Here is a 12313-nt window from a genome sequence, read left to right as displayed (position 1 = left end):
CCTCCTGAAGGTCGAAACAACAGACTGGACTTCTACATAGAGTGCTTCCGCCGATGTGCACGGGCTGAAATTGTGGGAAAAGCAGCATCACTTGCCCCATAACCTCAGCCGTGCAGAACACAATGCCATCCACAGCCTCAGAAACAACTCTGACATCATAATCAAAAAGGCTGACAAAGGAGGTGCTGTCATCATCATGACTAGGTTGAAATATGAACAAGAGGCTGCTAGGCAGCTCTCCAACACCACTTTCTACAAGCCATTACCCTCTGATCCCACCAAGGGGTACCAAAAGAAATACCATTTGCTCAAGAAACTCCCTGAAAAAGCACAAGAACAAATCCGCACAGACACACCCCTGGAATCCCGACCTGGGGCATTCTATCTGCTACCCAAGATCCATAAACCTGGAAATCCTGGACGCCCCATCATCTCAGGCATTGGCACTCTGACAGCAGGATTGTCTGGCTATGTAGACTCCCTCCACAGGCCCTACGCTACCAGCACTCCCAGATATCTTTGAGACACCACTGACTTCCTGAGGAAACTACAATCCATCGGTGATCTTCCTGAAAACACCATCCTGGCCACTATGGATGTAGAAGCCCTCTACACCAACATTCCACACAAAGATGGACTACAAGCCATCAGAAACAGTATCCCCGATAATGCCACGGCAAACCTGGTGGCTGAACTTTGTGACTTTGTCCTCACCCATAACTATTTCACATTTGGGGACAATGTATACCTTCAAATCAGCGGCACTGCTATGGGTACCCGCATGGCCCCACAATATGCCAACATTTTTATGGCTGGCTTAGAACAATGCTTCCTCAGCTCTCGTCCCCTAATGCCCCTACTCTACTTGCGCTACATTGATGACATCTTCATCATCTGGACCCATGTAAAAGAAGCCCTTGAGGAATTCCACCAGGATTTCAACAATTTCCATCCCACCATCAACCTCAGCCTGGACCAGTCCACATAAGAGATCCACTTCCTGGACACTATGGTGCTAATAAGTGATGGTCACATAAACACCACCCTATACTAGAAACATAGTGACCACTATTCCTACCTACATGCCTCCAGCTTTCATCCAAACCACACCACAGGATCCATTGTCTACAGCCAAGCTCAATGGTACAACTGCATTTGCTCCAACCCCTCAGACAGACAAAGACAAACACCTACAAGATCTCTACCAAGCGTTCTTAAAACTACAATACCCACCTGCTGAAGTGCAGAAACAGATTGACAGAGCCAGAGGAGTACCCAGAAGTTATCTACTACAGGACAGGCCCAACAAAGAAAATAACAGAACGCCACTAGCCATCACCTTCAGCCCCCAACTAAAACCTCTCCAACGCATTATCAAGAATCTACAACCTATCCTGAAGGACGACCCATCACTCTCACAGATCTTGGGAGACAGGCCAGTCCTTGCTTACAGACAGCTCCCCAACCTGAAGCAAATACTCACCAGCAACCACACACCACACAACAGAACCACTAACCCAGGAACCTATCCTTGCAAGAAGGCCCGTTGCCAACTGTGTCCACATATCTATTCAGGAGACATCATCAGAGGGCCTAACCACATCAGCCACACTATCAGAGGCTCGTTCACCTGCACATCTACCAATGTGATATATGCCATCATGTGCCAGCAATGCCCCTCTGCCATGTACATTGGTCAAACTGGACAGTCTCTATGTAAAAGAATAAATGGACACAAATCAGATGTCAAGAATTATAACATTCAAAAACCAGTTGGAGAACACTTCAATCTCTTTGGTCACTCGATTACAGACCTAAAAGTTGCAATTCTTCAACAAAAAAACTTCAAAAACAGACTCCAATGAGAGACTGCTGAATTGGAATTAATTTTCAAACTGGGTACAATTAACTTAGGCGTGAATAGGACTGGGAGTGGATAGGTCATTACACAAAGTAAAACTATTTCTCCATGTTTATTCCCCATCCCCACCCCCCACTGTTCCTCAGATGTTCTTGCAACTGCTGGAAATGGCCCACCTTGATTATTACTACAAACCGCCCCCCCTCCTCCCCGCTCTCCTGCTGGTAATAGCTCACCTTAAGTGATCACTCTCGTTACAGTGTGTATGGTAACACCCATTGCTTCATGTTCTCTATGTATATAAATCTCCCCACTGTATTTTCCACTGAATGAATCTGATGAAGTGAGCTGTAGCTCACAAAAGCTTATGCTCAAATAAATTTGTTCATCTCTAAGGTGCCACAAGTACTCCTTTTCTTTTTGCGAATTACCTGGTGGAACTTCATCTTGTAGTCTTGGTGAATTGAATGATAGCTTCCAAATTTACTGCCTCGTGTTATGTATCTGCAAGATTTCCTGAACAGCTATTGCTTATACCCAACCTGTATCTGCCTCTTATTCATTCATATATTGAAGCTTGGTTAGCATATTGTCTAATGTTTAGGGACTACACCATCTAAGCAAAAGTCCTCACTGCTGTGGGTACAACTGACTGACATGAATTAATTATTAAGAGCCAAAGGTAAGGGCATACATCAGAAGGCACAGTCAGTCCTGTGCGACATGCCGCCTCCCTGTTCCCATTTCAAAACCTGCTTCTTCCCACAATCACTACCTTAAAAAAACAAGAACAAAACAATAACTCAACATTGAAATCTATTTTAAAGGAATTTAGCATGAGGCAAAATCCGTGAGTCCTTACTCAGTGTGTTATTTATATTACAGTACTGCCCAGGTATCCTTACTGAGCTCCAGGCCTTCTTTGCTAGTTGTTGTACATCTACATCAAGAGCAGGGAGGGAGTCTTACAAGAGTGTGCCATCTGAACAGAGAAGATAGACAAGGGGTGGAAAAAAGAATATATGATTATTCCCATTTTGCAGATGACTAAGGCTCAGAGGGACAAAGTGACTTGACCAAAGTCTCACAGAAAGGCTGTGGCAGAGCCAGGAACTCCCTGACGCCCTAATATCACAAGTACCAAGTCAGTATCTTAGCCATAAGACAGTCCTTCCACTCTTTTGCTGAGTCCACTGGAAGTTTGCCTATGCAAAAATCTAAATGAGGACCTTGAGATCTGACTTCTGATACATAACTTGCAAAAACAAGCAAGCCATTTTATAACCTTGTATTGTGTAAACCCATCTCTCAGATTCAGACCTAAGACCACCTATACCTTTCAAAATTGTAATTTAAAAGATTTGAGCAGGGGCATCAGAGTAACATCTCATTCACAGCCCTCCAGACTTTGGTAGTGCTTGTTTACTTTAGGTGGCATAAGTCACTACCAAGAAGAAATGAGGATAGACTTCTGAATTTCTCCCTCTTCCCCAACCCTCCTCCACATACACACTTAAGTCAGAATGGTAGGGTCCAGTAAGCACATAAAGACATCAGGAGGCAGAGGGAGCCCTCTCTGCTGCTTAGGATCAAAGTATGCTTAATTTACCCCCTCCCCCAGACAATTGCTTGCTTTCTGTCATCATCCTCTCCTTCACTTTGAGTAGCCTCACTCCCAACCCCACAAAGACAGACCATTTAAAATGAGCAGTTCCAGCATTCTCATAGGTGAACATCTGAATACAAACATCCCCTGCTGAACAAAACCTTGTTTATGAGAATATTAAAAAAGCAAACAAAAAACACCACCCCGCAAATACACAGCTGAAGCTAATTTAGCTTTGAAGTCAACAGAATATTAGCGGAATTCCTGTTCCACCCCACCCCCCTTCCACACACTGGAATCAATGAGAATTAAGAATGCTCAAGAATTCACATGATCATCATTCAAACTTCAGTTGTAGGCATGAACTAGTATGTTGCATTCAGCTGGACCTAAATTGCTGTTAGTTCATTAAGCAACACTAGATAGTGATGGGTGTCATGTGTAAGGAAAGATGGGCGACAAAAATCCCTACAAAAAGTTCAGGTTGCAGCCCCCATTCTAAACTACGGCCTTAAAGTTAATAAGCCACTAGTTCCATTAAAATGCAGGCCAATTTATTATTAGTTCTAACAGACATCTTTATTCAAGTGTAGATGACAGGATAATAGAATTGCTGTTTGACAGCTTGCTGAGAAAATCGTAGCTTTCATCATCCTGTATGATAAATTCTTCCTAAAATAAAATGAACACCCAGAGAAGATATTAGAATCAGATTTTCTTAAATGGATAGAAGCAAGGATTGTGACAGCCAGATCACTCAGCTAAAGCGGAGTTTCTGTGAGTTCACAAGAGATAATACTTTGGTTCAGATCTTACTGCAATTGTGAAAAGCAAATTCAGACACACTTGACAGACTAAATATCAGAAACATGCATAATACCCAGTGAACTTAAAAGCACTCATGTTTTCCCTTACTTTTCAATCAATCACATTGTACTTTCAACATACATATTTTCAAAGTTGCAAGACTTGTTACCTATATATTTGGGGAAATTCATGGCGTTTTTGCGGAATTTTTTTGTTAAAGGAACAACCTCTCCCCTCCCCCCTGAAAAAAAATCATTTAAAAAACCACTTAAAGCTTTCAAGTGACAATATGATTATCTGTTACAGAATTTACAAGTCCTAAATAGCGAAAAGCAAAAAGAACAGGATCTTTTAAAACGTATCTTTCATTTTTTCCTTTGTGCAAGTGCAGTTTTAAATGGGGAAAGGAAATGAACCAGAAAAAAAATTATATAAACATTGTGCATCTACTACAATTAATATAAGCTTTCCTTCATAAAGAGAATATCAGCAGAAATTATGAATAGTTATTTGCACATTATTTGTCTTGCAAAACAAAATAGACACAATTCAGCACGACCATGGTGTAGGGACTCCCTTTTGTCTTTTCTGAGAAAAGTCTCTCACTTTGGAACTAGTTCAGTGTTAGGAAATAGATAAAAGTTTTTTTCCACAAAGCTCTCTCAAATTTATGTTACTATGGAGGAGAAAAAACAAGGGTTCTCATTTCCTGAAGTTAAACAAAAGCAGTATCCATTTGGAACTTTTATTATTAATTCAGCAAATGCATTCCATCCCTAAGATGAGGCACATTAAGCATACACTAAGAAGAGTGCATCAGAACCTCAGGTGGCACGTGACCAGGATTCATCACCAGATTTGGTCCGCTGGTTGGGTCATTAGCTTCCCCGGCTCAGGCCAAGTACTGATGGGGAGTGCAATGTGAACGCTGATCCATTCCCCACTCTGATGCACATACTGCCTGTGAATAAATAACTGGCCCCACAGAAGGCGATGGGACAAATGGGTGGAGTAAGATGCTATCGAGCATGAGTAAGAGTATCAGAATCTGGCCCTTAGTACTGCAAGAACATATGCCTGTATGAGTGAGATTTTTAATTCTGTTCAAAGACACTGCAGAGAAACAGAATGACCTGCTGCCTTCATTAGGCTAATGTCTGAAGTATTCAATGAAAGGTGGCTCAAATAAGATGAAATGATACAAGATTTCCAGTGTAACTCAACCTATATTGTCCCAACTCTGCCATATTCCCTTACACATTCTGTTAATATTGTTAGAAGATCATTTGTACAATTAAGTTTTCTGTTTAAGTTGTTAGTAGCCATGACCCCAATTCAGCAAGACACTTAAAGCATAGTCTGAGCTTTGAGCAAGGGAATATTCCCCTTGACAGCTAAAGCTGTTGGAAAGTTTTCCAATGAAATGTTTTTTCCATTGGAAAATACCATTTCAACAAAATCTAAACTTTCTGTGGGAATGTGTTGATTTCAATGAAATTTTGCAAACGTTGTTTAAAGGGAAGAAATGTTGGGGGGAAAAGTGCTTTGACCAAGTCAAATTTCTGTTTGGACCTTATTGGAACAGAATGTTTTGAAGTTTTATGAGTCAAAAATGGAATTAAATGTTTTGATTTTAGCAAAATGAAACACTTTAAAAATTTCATTTTGAGGGAAACGTCAAAATTCTAAGTTTTGTTCCAAACGGGAACAAAACCAAAATTTTCAAGGGTCAGAATTTTCCATGGACTTTGACCAGCTCTGTTTAATTTACAGTGGAACTACTTGCCTATTTGATGCTCAGCATGTGTTTATGTGCTTTGCTGGATTGGGGCTTTAAGAAATGAAATAGATGGCTTGCTGGATTGTTAAATTAAAGCAGGGAGTGGTGCTGGCCAAGTGATTAATACTATATTCCCTCTATGCCAAGGGGTATTTTGGCAAGGAATGAAGAAAGAGTAATTTTACTTAATGCTGGAGTTTCTTTTCCTATTTAACACCGCTGGTTTGAAGGTGGACAATGAAAATATTCTGTCCTGGTGTTGTTGGGTTTTCTTGTTTGTTTTAAAACCTTCATAGGCTTCTTTGGCAGAAAGTCATGTCTGAATTTCAGACAGTGGCAATGTCTTCATCATTTTATTACTCCTGCCCTTGAAAATAGCCTCTTGCATAAGCCAGTGTCAATATGGGTTTCAAATGTAATGGTATAATGAGATTTTGCTGGGCAGACAGAAGCAAATAAAACCATTTTGACAATATAAAAATATTTCAAAGATCCACCATTTGTCTTTTAATCTTAATTGACTATTACTACTCAATTCAATCAAAGCTTTTGGGAAAACATCTTAGTCATCAATTAGACTTCACCCTAAAACCATTAAAATATGCAGATCTCTTTCTTTCTCCTCACCCCAGCCGCCCATCAGAGTTGCAAGGGGAATCAAAAACAGTCTAATGGTTAATGGTATTGTGGCTAAAGCTTTCACTATGGGGAGGTTATTATCTCATCTCCAAAATAAAACACACTTACAGAGCTTGGATTGACACTCCGGTGCTCTAACTCCAGAAACACAAGCCTTTCCATCTGACAGCTCAAGGGGTAGAGTTACCCTTGCACTGTTATTTGTGTTACAGCAGCACCTTGGGGCTTTCATGTTGGTTGGGTATTTTTTGTGGTAGTCACTGTGTAACACACACATAAGACAATCCCATCCCTAATATGTGTACAGATTAAATAGACAAGAATGAGAAAGGGTGGGAGAGGATATACAGGCAAAGAGGTCTGCCCAAGATCACACTTGCCTTCTTCTGATGTGCTGTGACCTAAGTACACATCTCTTTCCTAGGTTCTATCCAGGGACCACATTGCTTCTTTGGGGTCTTTTTAAGCTGCAACCAGCAAAAATAGGGAGACATGCTCAGAAGGACAGTACCCACTTCTGCTCCCACTGGCTTCAGTGACAAAGGATTATGGGGGCAGGACTACATTTCTCACATATGTGAAAATCAGTGAGCAGGATTTGGCTCAGAACTACCCCACTACAAGAGTAATTAATAATTGTGCTTAATTACAATCTGTTTTCTTCACAGAGCTGGTGCATGAGTTAAAAGTGGATTTAATTATAGGGTAAATTAGAAGTCCTGGCTGCAAACAATTCTTGAGCTGGCAGGAGACAAACGTTAGATAAAAGTCAGAATTTCAGGATAATTATTTTGGCATGGAAAATTAATTTCCCCTCCTCCCCGCACATACCACCTGTAGAAACTACTAGTGACAAGCTGTTATGAGGTGAAGGAGAAACCTCAACAGCGTAGATGAGGCAATTTCCAGGAAAAAATAATTTTCCTAAACAAGATGTTAGTGAGGGTTTTATAAAGGAATCTGGTTGCAGCTTAAGCTATGGAGATGCTATTGCCTCTCCAGAGCCCCAGATGGGTCACCTGGTGTGAAAAAACTTGCTCCATAGTGAATCTGCTGCTCTTTTCTCTCCTGAATGGAGGTAGATATTACTTTCACCCCTGTTCTGTTGAACTATTAATTTCTTACCGGTACAGGAGCCGGCTCTGGCCCCAGGAAGGGGCGGAGCCTCAGGCGGAAGGTCAGCCTCCCCCAGCTAGCCCATCTGTGCTCCCCGGTCCCCATCGCCGATTTAAAAGGGCCCAGGGAGTTAATGCAATTCCTCTGGCTAAACTAACTCATGAACAGCAAGTCCCTGGGGCTGGTGGGAACAATGTGTACTACACAGGCCTGATAATCTCTGCTTCTGTTTCCTTTGTATCTAGGCATCCAGAAAATCCTCTGAGATCTGGGGAGATGATGTTATGCCCACTGAGCAGGGGCAGATCCATGCATGGAGAGTCTGTCTACAACAGCTGACCTGGACCACAGCTATTAAAAGAAACTGGTAATCAATGGATACTCTCATGGATTCTAAACTAGTTAAAAGCTAGAAAGCAGAGTAGGAAAATTAGCAATTCTCAGCCTAGAAAGAGGTTAATGATAGCGGAAGAGTTGCGAACAGACATCTGTATGAGGACTGGTTGTGTCCAGTAAATTTATTATAACCTGGGACAAGGGGTTAATTGCAAAATTTGAAGATGACATCAGATTAGAGAGGACTGATAGTACTTTCATACAGAACTAAATGAAAGAAGAAGATTGGGGAAGATGATGGTAGAGAAAGTGTGATGTAGGTAGAACAAGGTAATGTGCACTGGAAGGCTTTTTTCTTCTTTGTTTTTCAAAGAAAAAAATCTGCACACGAATGGGTTTCTATTAGTGGTAACAGCTCAGTGAAAAATCTAGGTGTTCATGTTGACAGTACAGTGAGGATGCCTGCTCAATGCACCGTGATAGTCAAAAAGAAAGTAATAGGATAGGGCTGCATTAAGAAGGGAACAGAATATGCCATTATATAAATTTGTGGTACTCAGCACCCTCTCCTTGAATACTGTAGTCACTGCCACTTACTTTATTTCCAAAGCTACAACATCAGAAATACATAAGGTTCAGAAAAGAGAAACATTAGGGATTGGAAGTGGGTGGGGAGATACTAGTTTCACATGAGGGAGAACACCAGTTTTGTCGTTATGCTATTAGACTGGGGCTGAGGAGAATTAGGTTCAGTTGCTGGTACTACCACAGACCTTCTGCATGACCTTGGGCAGGTCATGTTATCAGTGTAATATTGAGATAATGCTGCTTCCCTTTCCCCTACACCTTATTCTACCAGGTGTTTAGATGGTAACATCTTGGATGCCCAGACTGTCTTACTGTGCCTAGCACAAGAACCAACCTCAGTCAGGGTCTTAGATTCTACTGTAATAGTGACAGACAAATGTCTCTTTAGCAGAATTGGAGAAAAACCTAAGCACATTTATCTGCTTAGATAGAAAACAGAATTTGGTTTGGCTGTGTTCACTGCCACCTTTCTTGTATATTCAGGAAAATTAGTTTACTGGCAGGAATGTTTATGGAAACAATAACGAGTTTTCAGCAAATATTGAACATGTGAGAACATTTTGAATTAGACTTATTTGCAGCAGGAACCACTGATTCTAATAATTTTGCTAGTCCCAGGAGGCAAACAGGAACAATAGCATATGGACTACAGCCAAAAATTTCACATGTGAGGGCCTCACTTGAGACACCTAAATCCATAATTCAGTACTAGAGAGATTAGTTTGTTGTAATTCTTAAATCTATGAAGTTACTGTGCCAGTTAAATTACTTTCTATATCACCATACATCAGCTTTTTTCTGATCCCTCAAATTGGCTCAAACCTGAGTCTTGCTGTATAGACATGGAGTGAGGGACATAAGAAGTTCCCTTACTGTGAGCATCTGTCACAGGTCTGCTATTCTTCCTCCTGTACAGGTGGGGAAGGAATGGGTGGACAGTAGCAGGAAATGGAGACCCCCCAACTGGCTCTGTGGATGAGGGGAAAGAGGTGGACGTGTTATTCCTTGACTTAAGCAAAGCTTTTGATCCCGTCTCCCAAGGTATTCTTGCCAGCAAGTTAAAGAAGTATGGGCTGGATGGACTATAAGGTGGATAGAAAGCTGGCTAAATCACTGGGCTCAACAGGTAGTTATCCATGTCTAGTTGGCAGCTGGTATCAAGTGGAGTCCCTCAAGGGCCAGTCTTGCAGCCAGTTTTGTTCAATATCTTCATTCATGATCTGGAGGATGGCGTGGATTGCACCCTCAGCAAGTTTGCAGATGAAACTAAACTGGGAGGAGTGGGGTACGTAGGTAGCTGGAGGGTAGGGATAAGATACAGAGGGACCTAGACAAATTAGAGGATTGGGCCAGAATGAGGTTCAACAAGAACAAGTGCAGAGTCCTGCACTTAGGACGGAAGAATCCCATGCACCGCTACAGACTAGGGACCACGTGGCTAGGCAACAGTTCTGCAGAAAAGGACCTAGGGGTTACAGTGGACAAGAAGCTGGATGAGTCAACAGTGTGACCTTGTTGTCAAGAAGGCTAATGGCATTTTGGGCGGTATAAGTAGGAGCATTGCCAGCAGATTGAGGGACGTGATTATTCCCCTCTATTCGGCATTGGTGAGGCCTCATCTGGAGTACTGTGTCCAGTTTTGGGCCCTGCAGTACAAGAAGGATGTGGAAATTTTGGAAGGAGTCCAGTAGAGGGCAACAAAAATGATTAGGGGTCTGGAGCCCCTGATTTATGAGGAGAGGCTGAGGGAACTGGGATTGTTTAGTCTGCAGAAGAGAAGAATGAGGGGGGATTTGATAGCTGCTTTCAGCTACCTGAAAGGGGGTTCCAAAGAGGATGGATCGAGACTGTTCTCAGTGGTACCAGATGACAGAACAAGGAGTAATGGTCTCAAGTGGCAGTGGGGGAGGTTTACATTGGATATTTGGAAAAAACTCTCTCATTAGGAGGGTGGTGAAGCACTGGAATTAGTTACCTAGGGAGGTGGTGGAATCTCCTTCCTTAGATATTTTTAAGGTCAGGTTTGACAAAGCCCTGGCTGGGATGATTTAGTTGTGGATTAGGTCCTGCTTTGAGCAGGGGGTTGGACTAGATGACCTCCTGAGGTCCCTTCCAACCCTGATATTCTATGATTCTAAGGCTGAGCTAGCACAGATGTGGAACAATAAGTGCTGAGAATAGCTGGGGTGGAGGAACCTCCCTGGAGTGGATTCTGGCTCCTGGATCATGGAGCCCAACTGCTGCCTTCACTATATATTTTAACAGTTTAAGGAAGCTCCAGAATATTCTTCCCTGGCCCGTAAAGGCCCTGCTGGCCTGGGACATATGATGCTCTAACCCTAACCCTTCCTACCTTCAGCATGCATCAAGCATGTGATTTTTGCCCCAGCTCTTCCTGGGCTAGGCCTCTTGAACTAAGCCAATGGCTCAGAATTGGGGCTGCCAAATGTAAACAAGACTAATAGCATGAGTAAAGATAAATCATGTGCGTAAGATTTTACGGGCGTGAATCTGAACTTTAATCTGTTTTAAATACTGTAGCACTGATTTCTTTGTTCTCTTTACTGAACTGCAAAGGGCATGAGCTAAACATAAACCTAAGGCAAGAAGAATAAACCCCTGAAATAGAATAAAAATTCCATAGCTGTTTTCTTTAGAATACAATAGCTTTCTGTACTGGCTGAAAACCAAAAGCACTTTTGACAGCAAAGAACCTTTCTGTTCAAACTAACAGCATGGCAGGCAGATTCATGCTAACTATACATATTCAATCTAAAAGGTTTCTATATAGAAATATTTTGATTTTTTTTTACTCTGCTTTGTGCATCTATTCTGCAAGGGTGCAGTGGTGGCAGCAGGGCAAGTTATAACCGCCCTTTAAAGTCATGAAAGTGACATTGTGGAGTCCATCTGTGACACTGGCAAATCCATTGCTGGAAACCAGTGTGGCTCACCTGTGTGCTAGCATTATTAAAATAGGTATTAGCTTTATGACAATGGGTGAGTGTTTGGACTTTATGAAATGCTGCATGCATTAATCTCACTTATAATATAAAATCACATAGTACAAGGTAGTGTTTAAGTGTTTTGCTCTGTGACTATAAAAGTGTTTGCTATGAAACTGGAATCCCCCACAGTCAGGAGAGAAGCATTACCAGGTGTCAGAGTAGCAGCCGTGTTAGTCTGTATCCACAAAAAGAACAGGAGTACTTGTGGCACCTTAGAAACGAACAAATTTATTAGCGCATAAGCTTTCTTGAGCTACAGCTCACTTCATCAGATGCATAGAATGGAACATTGGTAAGAATATATATATATACACACACACACACAGAAGGTGAAAGTTGCCATACAAACTGTAAGAGGCTAATTAATTAAGATGAGCTATTATCAGCAAGAGAAAAAAAAAACTTTTGTAGGGATAATCAGGATGGCCCATTTAGACAGTTGATAAGAAGGTGTGAGGATACTTAACATAGGGAAATAGATTCAATATATGTGTAATGATCCAGTCACTCCCAGTCTCTGTTCAAACCCAAGTTAATGGTATCTAGTTTGCATATTAATTCAAGCTCAGCAG

At 41.7% G+C, this 12313-nt stretch overlaps 1 long non-coding RNA gene across 1 annotated transcript in view; it reads left to right on the top strand.

Annotated features, from left to right (window-relative positions):
* LOC144930516 (uncharacterized) overlaps positions 1-12313 on the top strand; it is a 72796-nt gene that overhangs the window by 13520 nt on the left and 46963 nt on the right. Inside the window, exons 2-3 of the long non-coding RNA XR_013635730.1 lie at positions 8055-8176; positions 9650-9774. This is a non-coding gene — a long non-coding RNA (uncharacterized LOC144930516). The remainder of the gene's footprint in view (positions 1-8054; positions 8177-9649; positions 9775-12313) is intronic.

Source organism: Lepidochelys kempii, chromosome 4 (genome assembly GCF_965140285.1).
Source record: "Lepidochelys kempii isolate rLepKem1 chromosome 4, rLepKem1.hap1, whole genome shotgun sequence".
Taxonomy (NCBI): Eukaryota; Metazoa; Chordata; order Testudines; family Cheloniidae; genus Lepidochelys; species Lepidochelys kempii.
Note: the sequence above shows the minus strand (reverse complement) of the source record. Positions and strands in the feature narration are given on the sequence as shown.